We start from the raw sequence: 18,339 nt of genomic DNA on the forward strand, positions 1-18,339 counted from the left end.
CGCTATCAAGCTATCGCCAGTCGCTGTGGCACAAGTTCAATCCCCGGCCAGGGAGCTACCCACATGGCGCAGCAGACCTCTCCTGTCTCACCTACTGCTCCCCTCAGCAGTGGATTTCAGTGGATCTGCCTGTTCTGTTCCCCACTCTGTCTCTGGTGAATCCTCTCCCCCCCACACCTCTGGCCTGCACCCCAGTTCTTATATGCATAAATTATTTTTTGAAGTTTGAAAAAAATAAGGTATAATCTACTATAAACCTCTGCCTACTGTAATCTTTCATGGTAATAATAATAACAGCTCTCATAAATTGACCGCTCGCCATCAGCAAAGCTTTGCCTGTTTCTATGATTTAAACGTCACAGCAGCCTTTTATGTGTGAGTGTTTAATATTCCCATTTGACCTGCAGGAAAACAGAGGCTCCTAGAAGTTAGGTCGCCAGAGCCAGGGCTGCGGTGCCGGGCCAGCCTTTGACTCGAAAGCCCAGGATCCAGTCTCTGTATTTATGCTGCGTCAAAGGGACACATGTAAACAGTGGGCACCTCTCCGGCGCGGCTGGCATCCCAGGCTGGCCGCAGGGGCCCGGGGAGGGATTGCGTGGGGAACAGGGAAGCCGATTCCACGTGAGGCGCTTGCAATTACTCAGTCCCTGCTTTTTTGATTTAATTCTTCCCCTAATGTATGTTCATCATGTAACCCGGGAAAGATTGGTATTCAGGGAAGGAGCGTCCAAGGCAGTAATTAAACTGTCTCCACCGACGCGCTCAGTCTGCGAACAGACCTGTTTGATTCTGCAAAGGAAATCATTGGTGTTTTAACAGGAGGCAGGAAACTTTTGATTAGCGAGTGATAGAAAAACAGATCGATGCCTTTTCTGGCGACATTTTCAGCTTCATTAATGTCACTGGCCGAGGCGGGGGTGGGGCGGCAGCCCTGGCAGGAGATGAGAGAGGACCAGGGAGGCGCAGGGGCGGGGCAGAGCCCGGCTCCCAGGGAGCTGAGGCTGGACCTGGGCCCTGACAGCTTTGTTCCCCATGGAGGCAGTGGGGGAGAGCCTCGGGGGGGGGGGCGCACTCTGAGGGGGTTCAGGAGCCGATCCTGCGGCGACATGGCAGCCCTGGCCCGGAGAGCCGGATGCGGTGCCCCCGGTAGCTGCTCCCTGGTTGTCTGAATCTGTTCCCAACGCTGCTGCGGCCCCTCCGCCTTCTCGCCGCTCTCCCAAGGTCAGGGGGAGTTAAGACCAGAGATTACACCGTGTCAGCTGTGCCTTCTTGAAATATGACTCAGTGTAATCTCTTTCCACACCAGAGGAGAGATGCCCAAATCGCACTTCAATCTCCAGCTCGCGATGGGCTTATTGGGCTGTTAGCAGGGCTCCGGCGAGATAAGCCCGTTTCTCCTCAGGGTGCCCTTTCACAAACTTTGGTTCAGTGAGGCCAGAACGTAGGGAGGGCAGGTGTCCAGAGGCCCTGGGCCGGGTGCCCCGCAGATGAAGCCGGGAGCGGACGCCCAGCAATGCCAGTGCGGTGCCAGCCCAGGAGGCAGAGCCGGAGCCCCGGTAGCTTCCTCTACTCCCTACCCCTGTGCCGTCCGGTGGGCTTTGGCATTAGCCACACGGGAGCTCACATCCTGGCTCACCTTTCTGCACCTCAGTTTCCTCACCTGTGACACGGAGACAGCGCACCTGCCTTTCAGGGAGACCCCGAGGTGAGCGATGGTGTCGGACAAGCACCTGCTCTTGGTAAGCGCTCCATCCGTGGGGAGGCCTTTCCCCGTCCCCTCATTTTGGGTTTCAAGATAGCTAGGGGAGGACGAGAGTAAAAAGAGCCAGAACATTCCATGGTGCTCCCTGGAACACACGCGGCTGGGGACGTGCCATCTCCTCCCTTCTCCCAGCACATCGGGCACCGCTGGGGTGCCCGTGCGTCTCTGGACTTGGGTCTCTGTAGTTCACTTACTACACCCAGGTGCTGGCCACCACCTGGCAAAGGTGGGAGGTGGAGGCACCCCCGCCCCCAGAAAGAGGGGAGCGGCTGCCCGCGTGGCGGCAGCTCAGGCCGTGGGCCCTGTCTCAGCATCTCGGGTTCTTAAGTTCCCCCCCAAACTCGTTCCCTCCCCTCGCCTCCTCCTTTTGCTCTTCCTCCTCATCCTCTTTTCTGAATTTCCCCACCTGCACCTGTTCCGCCCCAGAGAAGCCACGGCCACAGCGGCTTTCCCGGAGGCTTGGCGTCTGACCTGGCCACGGCCTCCGGGCGCGGGGAGCTGTGGGAGGGGCTGGGTCCCTCAGCGCAGCCTCAGTTTCCTCATCTGTGAAGCCTGAGGCTCAGGTGCCGTGCTGAGGTGAGATGCACATGGCTCAGCCCCCCGCCCGCCTGGGGAAAGCGCTCTGGGAATGTACCTGCTGCTGCTCCTGACCCTCTTCCCTCCTCCTTGTCCGTTGTGGCGACGCGTCCAGTCACCTGTGGGCGCCTAAGTAGACGCAGAGTAAACTGGGCTTCTGGGGAAAATAAGGGACACCCCGGGTTATTGTAGATTTGGTTCCTGATGGCCACGACCCAGCAAATACCACCAGGAAGCCAGACAGGTGGATTTTTTGGCTTCCCAGTGCGTGTAAGTTAAGTTCACGCTCTGCTGTAGCCTAGTAAGTGTGCAGTGCACTCTAGCTGGAAAAAACATGCATGCACCATCCTCTTGTCCCTCTCAGTCCCCCACCACCTCACCCCTTCCCCGCCATTTTGGGCGAGACCACTGATTTTACCTCCACTGCAGGACCCCTACCGCGTGGTGGACTCGTCAATCAGTGTGCTCTGCCAGTGGTGGGAGGGTGACTGGAACTCAACCAATGAGACTTTGCACTTGTGGCTTTACACTTTACACACCCACCGCCCCCTGCCCACCCGGTGGGGGGCACAATGACCAGACCTTGGCCAATGAGACTCTGATATGATCCGCCTCCCTCCCTGTCCCCTGGCCAGTGGGTGGGACAGTCACCAGACCTTGGCCAATGACAGCTGGATTCTGTCCCGTGCCCACCTGGCCAAGTCCTGGAAGCTGCTAATACAGGGTCTGGGAAGGAACCAAGACGTGGATGAGGGTTCTGGTGGGGGGAGCAGAACAAGATGGCAGGCCTTTTCAGGGAGCAGGGGCTCCTTGGGCCTTACCTGGGTCCACTCCCTGGCCAAGACTTGTGACAGTTTCTCTAGTGCCCACGGGAATGGTCACTGGTCAAAGAGCATTTCAGGGTGCTTGGCAGGTGTCAAGAGGCCCTGAGATCTGGAGGGAAGACTCACCCAGTAGGCATCTGGTTACCGCCAGGGGCTTTGCTGTCAGAACAGTCCAGGCTTCAGATGCCAACTCTGCCAGCCCCTCTGGCCTGGGAATTCTCTTATGAGTTGGGGTGATGACGATGACCATGGGTAACCCTTTGCCATAGAACATGGTATGGGCTTGCTGCTGCGGACTGACTGGTGTCCCCCGCCCCAATAAAATGTCAAAACCCTGATCTGACTGTGTACAGAGACGGGGCCTGGAGGCAGGCGATAAAAGGTTAGTGAGGTCATAAGGGGATCCCTCATCCTATTGGATTGGTGTCCTTTTAAGAAGATTCTAGCAGGCTCTCTCCCCACAAGTGCAGAGAAAAGATCACGTGGGGACTTGATGGGAAGGGGGTTGGTTATCTGCAAGCCTGGGAGAACACTCACCAGAACCAAAGTGCCTGGCACCGTGATCTTGCGCTTCTCAGTCTCTGGAGAAATAAATCCCTGGTGTCTAAGCCACCCAGTCTGATATTTTTTAATAGCAGCTCAAAACACTTGACTTGTTTTAAAAAATATATATGTGTTCATATATATAAAATTGATAGTCATTAATTGTTGCTGGATTAACATGTAAGAATGATTTCACTCTCCTTGTTGGAACTTCACACCAACTGGATGGTGGAAATTTCTGTTATTTGCATACGACAGATCAGCTACAGCCCCTGGAGGCCCAGAGAGGTTCAGTCACTTGTCTCAAGTCACACAACTCTAAGCTCCAGAACTGGCATTTGAAACCAGATCTCCTGGTTGCAGGATCCAAGCTTTAGCCACTAACCTCCACCCACTTGCCTGGCATGGTGAGCAGAGTAAATGAGGCCCTGTGGGCTCAGAGCGGAGGCCTGGCGAGCGGGGTGCCCCTCTCCCTGCTGGCAGGCCCGTTGGCTGCTCCTGGTTTTCAATGGTGCACATCAAAGACCCGCCGGGGGAAGCGCCTGTTTCCCATCTCACCCACCACCAGGCATCACGGGGGCCCTGGGGCAGCCGAGCAAGCAAATGGGAAATGAGAACAGTTTTGCAAACCAAGAGGCAACTTGGGGAGATGTTTGTTTCTAGGTGTTTGTCTCTCGTGGCTTTCAGGTACCCAGGAGGCAGCGGTGATGGTCTGTGGGTGTCTCCTCAGGCTGGCTGAGGAGTCTTGGGGAGCAGTGTCGGGGGTCAGAAGCTGATGACTGCTCCACCCCAAAGTGTCCCCACTTTTATGGTGATTTTGTAGGTGATGGTGAGGAAGCAGGGGCAAGAGGGGGTGGGTGGCAAGAGCAGAATGCTGGGTGCAAAGGCCAAGTGGGAGTGGGCAGGGCTGCCCGCTCAGCGGGAGACCCCACAGGGGTCCTGACACTTAGTTCCAGTCCTGTCATGGGCCAGTCCTGAGAGCTCCCCCAAGTCACAAAGCCTCGAGAGGGACAGTGTTTGTCTGAGACCATCTGCATGACCCGGGGAGGCCCCCGGCCGGAGACACCCTTCAAAGGCCCCCACCCTGCTCTCCCAAGGTGACCCTGGCCTTGAGCGGATGCTCTGTCTCGTTCTGCCGTGATGGAGGGTGGTCATTAACAGCGTGGGACTCGCTGCTGATTACCTTCCCCACCCCATTAATTTTCATTTTCCCTGAATCCTTCGCTGCAGGCTCCGAGCCCAGGCAGTGGGGACCGGGGTGCGCCTGCTTCGCCGAGTGCACCATGGCGATTTGCTGCTGATTTCTGACTTGGAGCCACTTGCCCTGGTGCCAGGGGGCTCGGCTTGGGGTTCTGGCTGCACAGCCACACTCACTGGTCATCAGTCAATTCTGTGCTGCCCCCTCCCTGACACCCAGTCTCCTCCGCCCTGCTCCCTGTGCCCGGAGTGTTGAGAAACCACAGGTCGGCTAGGAGATCCAGCTCCCCGCTGGCTCAGGGCCTCTGCCAGCGGAGAGGGCTCAGCCTGGGGAGAAATCACCCCAGGCCCAGCAGCGTCTGGCTTCTCCGCTGGGCAACCTGCTCAGCGTGAGTGATCAATAGGGTGTCTCCCCTGGTATGTGTCAGTGGCTTTAGGATTGCTCATGGCAGCAGTTCTCGGCTCCAGAACCATCTAGAGAGCTTTACTGACTACAGATGCCTGGGCTCTGTCTCCAGACTCAGTTTCAATAGTCCTGGAGGGTGGCCCAGGTGATTCTAACAGACACCCAGGGCTGAAATACTGGTCCGTGGCCCCCTCCCCTTCATGCAGGTGAATGCACGGCCCGTGGACCTCCCCAAAGTAATCTGTATTTTAATACCACATCTGGTCAACACAAAGCAATGAATCTCGAATGGTAAAATGTCGGGGAATGAATGGTGTTTTGGGCGGAGTGGTGATGGCGTGTTTACCTCTTGTGTGGCCAGGTTCCCCTGCCACGCGCCAGGCAAGCTCCTGTTGCCATATGTGTGATGTTCCCTGTCTGTAGAGGGGTGTCCTGGTAGGGATTAAACTTGTGCCCTCTCCTTTTCTTAGGGTGACTCCCCAGTTTAGGGGCAGCTGAAGTCCTGGGATTCAGTCAGAGTAACCTCCTTAGGAGGGAGCATAAGGCCGGTTGCCCTGGGAACAGAAACAACCAGCCAGGTGGGCTGTTCACACTCTGGGTGGAGGCAAAGGTTGCAGGGACCCGTGGGTGCTGGAGCAACTCATGATGGACCCCGGTGGGGGAGGGGTGTGTCCTGCTTTTTTCTTCCAGAGTGAAGTTACAGGAAGACCTCTGGTCACATGGGATAGGTGTGGGGGGCAGGGGAAAGAGTTTAATTTGTTTGGGGTACCAGCTACAGCAAGCCAAAGTGAATCAGAGAAAAGAACAGAAATCACATGTGTGTGTGTTTCCTTTTTACTGAGCAGTATGATAAGTCAGACATTTTCCAAACTCATCAGAATTAGCCTCATATTTTCCATTTTAGTGGCGGGGAAATGGAGGCTTCACTGGCGGAGGCCCCAAGGCCGGGCCACACCGCGGGGAGTGGGGTGACTCTGGGCCCTGCTTGCTCTCGGACTGCAGAGCCCAAGCTCTGAGCCTCCGTACAGCCACACCCCTCGCTGGAAGAGACAAGGCTGCAGAAACGCTTCTCTCCCCAGCGGCCGTGTTTGCCCATTGAGTTGACCAGAGTGAGGACTGATAGGGAGGCTGAGTGCAGAACTGTCCCCTTGAGAGCCCCCGAAGTGGCCAGGGAAGGTCCCAGCCACTGATGGAGACAGACAGAAGAAGGGGACAGAAGGAGCCAGAAGGGGCGGGGCAGCGGGAGGGCCCATGGATTGCTCTATGCAGGGATTCAGAGATTTTGGTGCATGTGATATAGGAGGCCCCGGGCTCCGAAGAGCAAGGATTCAAGCCAGCAGAAGAGTGATGGAGGAGGCAGGGCCAAGAAACAGCAGAGGCAGGAGCCCAGAAGTGGGTGCTCCGCATGGCCAATATTTCTGCCAGGGAACTTCATGGCAAAGGATGCATTTCATAATTTTGCAGGTGGAGAAAAATCTGGTGGTCAAGAAAATGGAACCAGGACATAGGGCAGATGGATATCTGATCACTGAGCTTCCTTCTTGGCGCTCATCCATCCATTCATTCATTCACTAACTCTTTCTGGAGCACCTACTATGTCCCAGGCTAGAGATGTGTGTGGGGATAGAGCTGCCAGGAGATCCAGGCCCTCTCCCAGTAGGTAGACGTATCCGTGGAGCATTTCCGAGAGGGCTCTTACTGGTGACTGTCTCCTCAGCACCCCCGCAGGCCCAGTATGGACCTAGCAGCTGCCGGACTGCTTTTGTTTTCAATCTGCTTTGTTGCTTGTGATTAAATTGATCTGCGTGTAATTGATGCTGCTTCTCACCAACCTGCAGACCAGACCGTATCCACGTAGTGCAACTGCTCAGAAAATCCTCTTCCTTTCCCCCGACCAAGGGGGAATGACTAGTCATGACAGCAGAATCTTGGCCCTTTTCATATTTATGATTCCTAAAGAGTGTCAGCCAGGGTTTCAAGACTACACATGTTCCCAGAAAATAGCCTTGGCTTCAGGATGGCACAGGCATTATCCTATTCAAATCACAGACTGATAAATCTTTACTCCTCACCATCTCCAGTTAGGGGCGTCAGAAATTAGAAGAGCTTGCATAGTCACTGTGGTCGGTTTCTGTCAAATTGGAAATGCTTATGATAATCAGGATGCGGCATAAATGCAAAGTTGTGCGGTGTGTAAATAACCAATTATGAGGTTTTAAAGGAGAAGCTTGTTTGGCTCTGAGAGACAGATTCTCCCCAGTGGAACTTGCTTTGCCTTTGCATGATATGGATGCAATTTAAAGTATCCCTGGGTGTTCTTCTCGTGCTATTTATTTAAGGTATTTATACAGGAGTAAACTCTATCGAGATGAAGCAGTGTAGATTGAGAGGGGCTCGCTCAAGCCAGAGTGATATTGATTACAATTGCAGAAGATGGTGGTGTCAGGGTCACCTTCTTGCCATTGATCGTTGATGGCTCTATAACACCCTCTTCCCCAGCCTCCCAGCCCTCCCCTCTGCCAATCACAGACACATTAATTGTGGGGACAAATTTAATCATCGCTCCTTGCAGTCCTGTTGCGCGATCCCACGTTATTTTTCACTCCCAGTGAAATTGTGCTTAGGCCGTGGAAAGGGAATTGTGTGAGAAACAGTTGACTGCAGAAAGATTCACCACATTTCCATTGTGTAATGAGTAGAGCTGGAAGGAGAGTTAATTTTCTCTGATGAAGGAGCAGCTCTGTCTGGAGGTTGGGTAGAAGAATGCAGAATGGACTCCATGGCTGGGAAAAGTGTCCTGTCTTTGTCAAGACTGGGTAGACTCCCACCCTCTGGGGGTGTGATGGAAGAAAATAAAACAGCCTTGCAGGTTAGCTACCTGCCTACTTAACCAAGACTGAAAACAGCAGAGGCCCGGCCCGCAATTACCTCTGCGGTTGGTATTAATTTCATTGTCTCTGCAGCCTGTGTGGAAAACAACAGGCTGAGGACTTTTGAACCAGGAAGATTTTAATCTTGCCAATATAGATAGCAAAGTGAATTAACTAATGTGCAAAGTCGGATCAAAGCCTTCAGCAGGTCACGTTTTCTGGATGTAATGGAAAGAGCGCCAAGGTTGTGTTGTAAGATGCGTTCATTCCTTTTATAGGTATTTTGGCGCTAGGTGCTGGGAATATAGGGGCACGCAAGACATACAGGGTCCCTTTCTTTGTGGAGTTTATATTCTAGCAACAGTGTTTTTAAATTTTACTTTATTGTGAGAAAAGCATAGTTTGAATCCACCATCTTAATCATTTTGAGTGTACAGTGTGAGAGTGTTGATTTTAGGCACCATGGTTTAAGCCTCTCTCTAGAGTTTATTCATCTTATTTTGCGGAATTATCTTTCCCTCTTGGTTATTAACTTCCTATTTTCCCCTCAACCTCCACAGCCCCTGAAAACCACCATTCCAGCCTTTGATTTTTATAAATTTGACTATTTTAGGCATCTTGTGTAAGTGGAATCACAGCTTTCTCTGTCTGGTTTATTTCTTCCACTGTTGATGTCCTCAAGGTCCGTGCATGTTGTTGCACGTTGCATAATTTCCTTTTTGAAGGCTGAATAGTATTCCACCATATGTGTATGCTACATTTTCTTTATTCATGCACCTGTGAATGGGTATTAAGGAGTTTGTAACCAGTGCTCCCATGGACATAGGCATAAACAAATGGCTAACAGGATTTGTGCACATGCGCTTTATCACCAACCTTTGGGGAAATGCAAATCCAAACCGCAATGAGATATCTTCCTATGCACATCAGGATGACTATTGTGACCAGCAAAGACAACAGCAACAAAAGACAAGAGCTGGTGAGGATGTGCAGCAGCTAGGAGTCCTGAGCGCTTCTGGTGGAGATGCAAAATGCTGCAGCCACTAGAGCAAAATTAAACATAGAGTTACTCTATGATGCTGCATTCTCCCTTCTGGGGAGACTCCAAGAGAATTGAAATCAGGATCTGGGAGAGAGGTTGGCATACCCATCTCCAGAGCCATGTTTCTGAGCTTTAGCACATTTTAGAATTACTTACATGGGCTGTTAAAACACCAATGGCTGGACTCCACCCCATACCCCAAGTTTCTGACTCCATATGTCTGGGATTGGGCTCTGGATTTTGCATTTCTACCAAGTTCCCAGATGCTGGTGCTGCTGGCTCAGGGAATCCCGCTTTGAGAACTGCTGCGCTAATCTCCAGCAGGACATGTTGAGTCTGTTCGCACATTAGAATCCCCTTTTGAAAGCTTTTGAAAAATATCTGGAGATCCTGATGTAATGGACCCCAGCTGGGGTCTAGGTACAGGTGTTGTTTCGAAAAAAGCACCCCAAGTGATTCTGCAATGCAGTTGTTTTCGAAAACCCTTCATTCTTAATCTCAATGCGAAGAGCAGGACGGAAACAGCTAGCAGAGGCGCTGGCGTCCGACAGGTGTCAGCTGGCGCTGGGCTCCATTCCTAGCACTGGCCAATGGCTCCATCTCCCTGCCCCCCAGTGTCATCATCCGTGATGATAAGGACTTCCAACTCGGGGTGGGGCTGGTGCCCACGCCTGGGCTACAGGGAGCCCTCTAGACTTGCAAGCTTTGAGACTGCTTTCAGGGGGTGCACAGAGGGCTCTGCCATTTTTAATGTAATTATCGGATCATTTCCAGTGCAAAGCTCTGGGGGTTCAGAAGCACCCAAGTCCGCTCTCTGACATTTGCCCCGATTCTATCTGGAGGAACCCCTGCTGCCTTCCTCCTCTTTCCCCCACCGGACACCAGTAGGACGGTCCTTATGTTTTCCCTTAGTCCCAAAGGCTTCGCCAAAGTTTCTTATTTGCAGCTGTGGAAAAATTCATCATCTGTGTAACTAAGCAAAACACCCCACCCGGACGGCTTTGACATACAGGCTGGGGCTGCGGTGCCAGGAGCCAAGTGGTACCCGAGAATAATTCCTCGAACAAGCCCCAGGCACGTAGTGCAAGCTGTCGGGAGCCAGAGGACCCTTTTTCAGAGAGGTGATTGGCGGTCAAGGTTGCGCCTCTCTCCGCAGTCCTCTGATGACCCGCTGTGGCTTGTGCTGTGTGAATTGAAAAGGAAAAGGCATTCAGGCTGGGATGGGGTGATGGGACCGACAGGCAGCTGGGGCAGGGGAGTCAAGCTCGGGGTTCTCAGAGAGAGGGGCTTTAGGATTGTTGGACCTCACTTAAGCTAAGTTTACACAAACCACCTGCTAACACCAGGAATCCAGACTAATCTCAGGCTGGGGAGAGCAGGGCAGAGTCTACAGGCCAACTTCCCAGGAGCTTTTATAGAATAGACTACCTTGCTCTTATTCAGATGAGCCCAGAGATACGGCATCCTTCCTGTGGACCCCCACAAATTGAGGTGGTGTATTATAGTGATGGAGAGCTAGGCTGGAACAGAAATAACTCAGGCCCTGAGGCCTCACTCCCTCCTCTTGCTAGGTTGGGGGGACCTGGGTAGGTACCTCATCTACTGAGGCCTGTTTCCTCGTCTGCAAGTAAGTCTGAAGTTCCCGTAGCTGGAGCACCAGTTTCCAGAGCCTTCCAAGAAGAGCATGTTTTGAAGTCTTTATACCTCCTGGTGCACGGTAGCTTTATACCTCCTGGTGCACCTCTAACTTTGCAACAACTATTATTTAGTAAGTCCTACTGTGCACCAGGCCCTGTGCTCAGGGGGATTGAACAAAGCAGTCAGAGGCTTTGTCCTTTAAAAACGTGTATCTCAGTGCAGGAGGCTACATGAACAAAGCAGCAGCAGTGCTTATACCGAGGGAAGGTAGCACTGACTGCCATGCTAATAATTAAGAGGGGGTGCTCACTCTCTACTGGGTGGCAAGACTCTATGAGGAGGAGACATTTCAGCTGAGCTCTGCATAAAGAGGGCCAGCCGTGCGAAGATCTGGAGCGACAGCTCTCTGGGCGGGGGCCCGGCATGTGCAAAGGCCCTGAGTCTGCAGGCGGAGGCCGTGCAGTGGGACAGGAAGGAGGTCAGGGTGTGGCTGCTGAAGAGTGAGCCCGTGAGCGAGTGGAGGAAGAGGAAATGGTGGGAAGAGGTGGGAACTAGGCCACACAGGGCCTTGTGGGCACCAGGAAGGGCTCTGGACGCCCGGAGGGCACTGGGAAGCCCTGAGGATTTGAACAGTGAGCAGGTGACTTGGCTCAAATTTTGTTTTAAGTTGATCCCTGGGGCCGCCGTGGGACAGGGATTGAGGCGAGCAGAGATGGGGAGGCCAGTGAGAGGGCTCTTGCAGAGGGAGGTGCTAGGAGCTTGGCTGTCCCTGCTGACTCTACTCTCAGCCTCCCACTTGGGGTGGGGGAAGAAGAACAATGCCTCCAGGCCCCCCAACCCACCCCGCATCACTAGCTGCAGTGACTGAAAGTGGGTTTGAGCCCCTGTGACGCGCATCCCCCTGCCTCAGCCAAGCCAGCTGAGATGCAGCGGGAGGGAAGACCCCTCCCCTGTTACAGGTCCCCGAAGTCCCCCTGGGAAGGGGCTTCCTGGTGGCACCTGGTGGCTTCCGGGGATTTCCTGGATCACTTCCACTCCTGGAAGCAAGCACATCAGAAGCACACCTGCCACCTGCGCCTGATCCCAGACTAGCCCTTAGGAAGCTGCTTCGGATCTGAATCTCCTCCTGGCCAGGTCCCTCTGCTGGGCATACCCGGGGAGCCCGAACCCAGGCGTCTGGCTGGCTCTGCCCGGCCCTCTGGGCCCACGGCTGGCGCAGGTCTGCGAAGGCCACCGAAATTTGGGTAGCAAGGAGCAAGAGGGACATGAGGAGGAGGAAGCCTCGCCACACAGAGAGCAGCTCTCATCCATGCCAGGGGCCAGGACACCCCTTGGAAGGCCGGTCAGGTCTGGGTCTGTCGAAGTAGGTTTCTGGGAGTCCCCAGGCCTCGCCCGTCTCATGCAACCAGAAAGTTAGATTTTCCATTAAAATAAATTTCTCCTCCTCGTCTGGCCTCCCAGCTCAGCCCCCACTCGAAGCAAGCTCTCCCCATCCTGTGCTTCTTGAGGCCAGTCTTGGCATTCCTTCGGTTTTTCTAGCTGACCGTCCTGTACGTGAACTAAGTACTAAACAAGCATTATCGCCGCTCTGCGCGGGCGCACCGCAGAGGCATAAACCCCACATTAACCTCCGCCTAAAGAGCGGCTGAATGCGTTTTAATAAATGTCCCAAATGGTTTCGGTGTCTAGTAGCCAAACGGAATAAAAAATGCACACCATTACAGGATGTTATGAACCTTTCTATCAAAAGTAATAATAAACAGACTGCTCGTGGGGCCTGGTGATTGGGTTACATTTTTAAACAGTATATGCAGAGACAAATCCAATGGAGCCGAGATGATTATGGGATTCGATCCAGCGGGGCCCCACCATTTCCAGGGGTTCAGGCTGGCCAGGTAGGCGTCTCCCGCGTCTCCAGATCCGTCTCCCTCCTCGGCTCTCATACTAAATGGTACCAAGAGGAACGAGCAAATTAAGAAATCTTTGCCGCCCTCAGATATTTAATAGACGCAGCCAGATAAAGGCAGAGACACACATCATTTGTCAGCCGAATAAAAATTCAGATGAGGTATTTTCCTGACGCTGTGCCAAGCACCATTAGGAAAGCATTTTATTTTCATGTGTCAGTGATGGCGTGCCGTGGAGGCCAAACTTCATCAGCCTACAAGGTGTTGCTTGAAGCCGAGCACAGCCCGCTGTCTACCTCGGACGGCGCGTCAGGACGCACCGGGCCGGTGCCCAGCCTCGCCTGGAAGGGCTCCCCCTCCAGAAGCGGCCTCTGCGTTTCGGCCGCCGGCCCGGGGAGACGCAGCATCACACCGGTGGTCATTTGGATGTGCAGATGTTGGGGCTCGGGCACATCTGCAGGCAATCACTCTGCTTTCTGGGCAGGGATGGTGTTTTATTATGGGATTAGATGTGTAATCTTGGATAAATAGTAGAAATTGGAGTACTTCAGTTGGAAGGCTTGTTTTCTCTCCCAGAGAGCAGTGTAAATAGCAAACCAGAAACCATTCGCTCATTACCCAGACTCTCCTGGAACTTGCCAGTCTTCTGCCTCTGGCTGGACCTCAGGGGTCATGGCAAGCACATGCTATAGGGGAGCAGGCCAGGCGCCCAGCGGGGGTGGGGCTGGGTGAGGGTGGAGGGCCACGGCTGGGGTCTCCGGCTTTGGGGTGGCCACCGGGAGATCTGGCCTGGGGCTCGGGGCCTCCTGGCGTTTTTGGAAGGTAGCTCTGCCACCGGCGGTGCCAGATGTCTTCCCCACCAAGAGGCAGGAATGCCGAGCTGTGGACGGAGCGTGGAGGCCATCTAGGCTGTTACTGATACCAAAACTCCCGTTCTGCTAATATATATAATGATGTTACTCAGTTTTGTTTTACATTTCCAAAACAGATGTACCAAATCCCTGTAAACTGATCTATGGTAATGCACTTAATTTTAATCTTCAACGTTAAAAGTAAAAACTGATCACTTAAAGCAGAAACATGTGTCACTTCACCAGGAGCTGGCACGGGACCCAGCCTCCCCCTTGCCAGTCAGTGAGCTGCTTGGCTCTGCTCGGGGCTCCTCTGGGGTGTGTGCTGCTCTTACTGCTTGTCCTGGTCCCCCGGCCTGAAGGTGCTGCTCCCCAGGGCCCCGGTGCCGGGGAGCACGTCGTCCCTTGCGTGGGGGGTCCCCCTATGTCATGGGGTGTTGCTTTGGGGATTCTACAAAGGCTCTGTTCACCCGTGATTTAGAAAGTTGGAAAAAAACACATGCCCAAGTCGTGCTCAAGCCTGGAGCGCCGTGGTGATGTTCCAATGCAAGTTGACTTCGAGAAAAAAAACTCTTAAAAAAAACAGTCCGTGACAAATGAGAGCTCCCTGACCAAGGTCCTGGCTAAATATTAAAGCCAGTTGGGTGATAATTCCCAAACATCTTTATTCATGAGTAAAGGCCAAAGTGAGAGCCATGAATTTTTCTTCTAGAAAACGGGCTGCAGCTTCTTAACAGTGAAATCAGTGCCGCGCAGAGACTCCACTTCGGCAGCAATTAGGAAATTAACCTGCAATTAACCTGGAAATGACGAGGGATCCCATGGAATGTAAAACAGAGGCGCACCCCAGGGATGGGCCAGGGGCTTGGAGTGGTGGGGTGCAGGATCATAATTTTCTCCCAGCATCAGGCATCAGACCCCCAGATTTGCTCATTGCCAGCTGAGTGTGTCACTCGGTGCCAGCTTTTTCTGTGAGTAGCTCCTTGGTGGCCGTTGTTGAATGGCGTGGCTTTGCTGAAATGTGCACCCCTTACCTTCAAGTTCAGAAAAGTTGAAAGCAAATGGACATCTTTTTTTGACCAGAGTTGGGGGGAGAGATTAGTGGGTACGGCTGCTCTTAGTTCCCATGGTTGGCTTCTTGGGAGCAGGTTCTTCTGACGTGGCTGTAAATGAGTCAGCCCAGGCAAAAGCAAAGGCATCCTGTGTCTGAGACCAAGAGGGACCAGGCAGATTGTGGGGACCGGAAGAGGCTGGCACCAGCTGGACTTGGTAGCCAGTGGTGCCAGCTAACAGAGGGGCCATGCCAGGGAGCTTCAGACATCAGCCTGAGGTTGATGGACTGGGAGCTCTGAACAGGGAAACATCATGGATTTGTGCCTTAAAAGGGTCTCCTCGGCAACTCTGGGACTGAAGGTAGAGGACAAAGAAGAGACTTGGGTCCCTTCTAGCTCTGATGTCTACCCTTGGCTCGTCCCAAGGCCCGTGGCGGCGCTTCTGCACCTGGTGCTGACTCATCTTCCCCTTTTGCTCCTTGTTCTTCTCATCCGTCCCTTCTTTCTAAATGCCCAGGCATGCATGCTTCAGAGAACTCTCTCTGCCTTCTCAGACCCCAAATTCTATATCTAGGTCAAGAGTGCAGACAGCTCTTTCCTTCTAGAAGTGCAGCCCTTCAAAGGCAAACACAGAAGCTCAGTGCAGGACACAGCCTTGGCATCGAATCTCCTGGAAGGGTCCGTGAAAACACAGATTTCACGACCCCACCCCTGAGTTTCTGACTTGGTGGGCCTGAGCTTGTGTTTCCTGCAAGCTCTGGGTGCCCTTGCTGATGCTGGTGGCCCAGGGACCACACTGAGTGGCAATGACCTTGGTGTCCTCCCTCTTCTTCGTCTTCACTCGGGTCCCAGAGGCTGTAGAGGGGCGGGATGGCCCTGGGTGGTAGAAGAGGAGATGTTTTCTTAAGGGAGCTTCAGAAATTAAATACAGAGGAAGGAGCCTGCGGCCTGGCCCCGGAGCGCCTGCGTGCTGCCCTGGGCTCTCGGGGACGAGTTGTCTCAGCTTTAGCCGCGCACGGAGGGCCTTTGCTCCATCCAAAAATAACACGATGAACACGGATTCAATTTGGCAGGGGCATTTTCTGTTTAAGCATACTTCTTCTTAATTGAATCACCCATGCAAGAGCCTTCCAGACGTTTGGATGGAAGGTTTTAGAAATTCAGCTTATTTTCCCAGCTATTTTCATTCTCGAGCTCTCAGTGGGGGTTGGGGGCTGAGGGCTGGAGGCTGAGAGGGTGGGGAGATGTGCCGTCACGTGGAGATGGCTCAACTAGGAATGAGACTGGTTTCTGAAGGACACCAAAGTGCACATGTGGGCAGAGGCCTGTTCTGGAGTCAGGTGCCCCCGGTGGACTCCAGACCGGCTGGTCTTGGGGGTGTGGGCCTGGGCAAGCCACGTGAGCTCTCTGAGCCTCAGTTTCCTTATCGGGCCAGTGGAATCATAGCGGCTGCCGGGAGGGATGCCGTTGGACTGGAGGCACGGCCTGGCTTGGGTTTGTCCAGCATAGGTTGGACCTCAGTTGACACCCTGGTGAGTGTCATCTGGGATCATAATGCTGCTGCTATTATTTTTCTTATTATTTTAATATTTGAAGATTTATTTATTTATGCATACAAGAGCTGAGGTACAGGCCAGAGGTGCAGGGGGTGAGAAGATTCACCAGAGACAGAGTGGGGAACAGAACAGGCAGATCCACTGAAATACACTGCTGAGGGGAGCAACCGGTGAGACAGGAGAGGTCTGCTGCACCACGTGGGTAGCTCCCTGGCTGGGGATTGAACTCGTGCTGCAGTGGCTAGCGATAGCTGCATAGTGCTGAGACTTAACTCCTTGCGTCACCAGGAAGGCCCTGTTTGAGTATTTGCCCACCCAACACTAAATCATTTATGTTGCAGACTACTGAGAAAATAAGAACATAAGAACCATTCATTTTTCCTTAAAAAAAAAAAATCTTAGTCCCCGGTTATGGCACATTCTGAGCCAGGGCGCTGTGGGCACGTCTGGGCACGTCTGTCTGGCTGTCAACCGGGGCACACCCTGGCACGTGGTGAGGGGAGGCCCTGGGGCTGCTTGAGCTCTCAGGGCACAGGACGGCTCCACAGCGAAGAAGGGCCCATGAGGTGCTGAGGGAGAAGCTCTGGGTCTCTCCACTTTTGTGGGATTCTAGGATGTGAAAGAAAAAAGCAATCCATGTCGCCATTTATTGAGCGATTTCTCGGTGCCAGCCATTGGGCTTGGCGTTTGCCTCACGGAGTCCTCACCGTGGCGTGACGTGGGTGTGGAGGCCAAGCGGGTTTCAGAGGAGTCTGACCTCTGGGCTCCATGGCTTTGCTCCTGCGCTCCCAGACGGCCGGGGTATTCATCTCCTGGGCCTTCTTGGGGTGCCTATTTTGTGGGGAAAGTGGGGCCAGGTCCTGTCCTGGCCTGGGGGAGATGAGGATGAACAAGCACCTTCCCCTCGTGCCCAAGGCCGTGATCCCCAACTGGCTCCCCAGGAGGAGAAAAAGAGCAGATGTCCTGACCCGAGCGTGGGGGCCTGGGGGAGGGACACCACAGTTTGTTCCCGCACGGAGTCCATTTCTGGGGACAGCAACTTGAAACGAGAAACCCCGTCTGGCCTGGATAAAATGCCCCTCCTGCGCTCTGGTCCTCATCTGCCACGATGACTGTTGGTAACCCAGGTGACATTTTAATGCATTTGGAAAAAATCAAAGAAAATGCAAAAAGCCACGATGGACAAGTGGCCAAGGCTTCAGGCAAAGGCCGCACCGCACCCCACCTGCCTTTTCGGGCACCGGCCTCACCCTTTCCTTGTACCAGCCTCCCTTTGCAGGTGAAGACCCCGCAGGCCAGAGAGGGGCCCTCTCGCCCGGCCTTGTAAATCAGGGTGCTCTGGTTGGGGTGCAGGGATGGGGGGCAGCCTTCCGTCTGCTCTAAACCGTCCTCTGTGCGCCTCTATTCCTTCCCCCCTTGCAGGGGGGAGGGAAAACCATCCTGAGCAGGAGGCAGGGGCAGCCGGGTGCTTTCTGCCGGGGTCCTTGTTACTGTTTAACATGCATGAAGAGCCCGGAGTGCACTTTGAAATCGGAATGTGCCAGGAAGCGGCCTGGTGGACTTAGCTCTTCGTCTTTGGGGGCACCTGGCCCGACTTCAGAGAGAGCAGATAAAGCAAAGACAAGAGCATTGTCCGTGGCCCCAGATGGGAGGAAAGGAGAGCTGCATCCCGGGGGGAGCATGTGGCTACTTGAAAGCGGTCACCGGGGCAGAGGAAGGAGCGGTCCATTTTCTTTTTTTTAATGATTTTTACAAACATTAGTTCATTGTCTGTTCGTGACGAGAGAGATCACGGTTTGCATTTTGCTGTGGACAAAACGTGAGCGCACAGAGGCACGGGGCTCACTGATGGTGGAGAGGACAGCTCGCCTCCCTTTGGGGGTGCAGGCATCAGGACGCGGGCCCCCCACTTTTACTCCGGGTCTTTTTCTAACAATCTCACGCACCCTGTGGCTGTCTCCCTTGTCACACAGAGCGTGGTTCTGTTGGACGCGTGGACACGGTGTTCTGGTCGTCACGTCTTTGAGTGTATGAGCAAGTGCGTCTTTGAACCAATGTTCTGGACTTAGCACTCAGAGCCTGGTGCATTTCGCTGTGCCTCTGTCTCGGGCTTTC

Source organism: Talpa occidentalis, unplaced genomic scaffold (assembly GCF_014898055.3).
Source record: "Talpa occidentalis isolate TD23 unplaced genomic scaffold, MPIMG_talOcc4v2.1 talOcc4.17, whole genome shotgun sequence".
In the NCBI taxonomy this organism is placed as follows: Eukaryota; Metazoa; Chordata; class Mammalia; order Eulipotyphla; family Talpidae; genus Talpa; species Talpa occidentalis.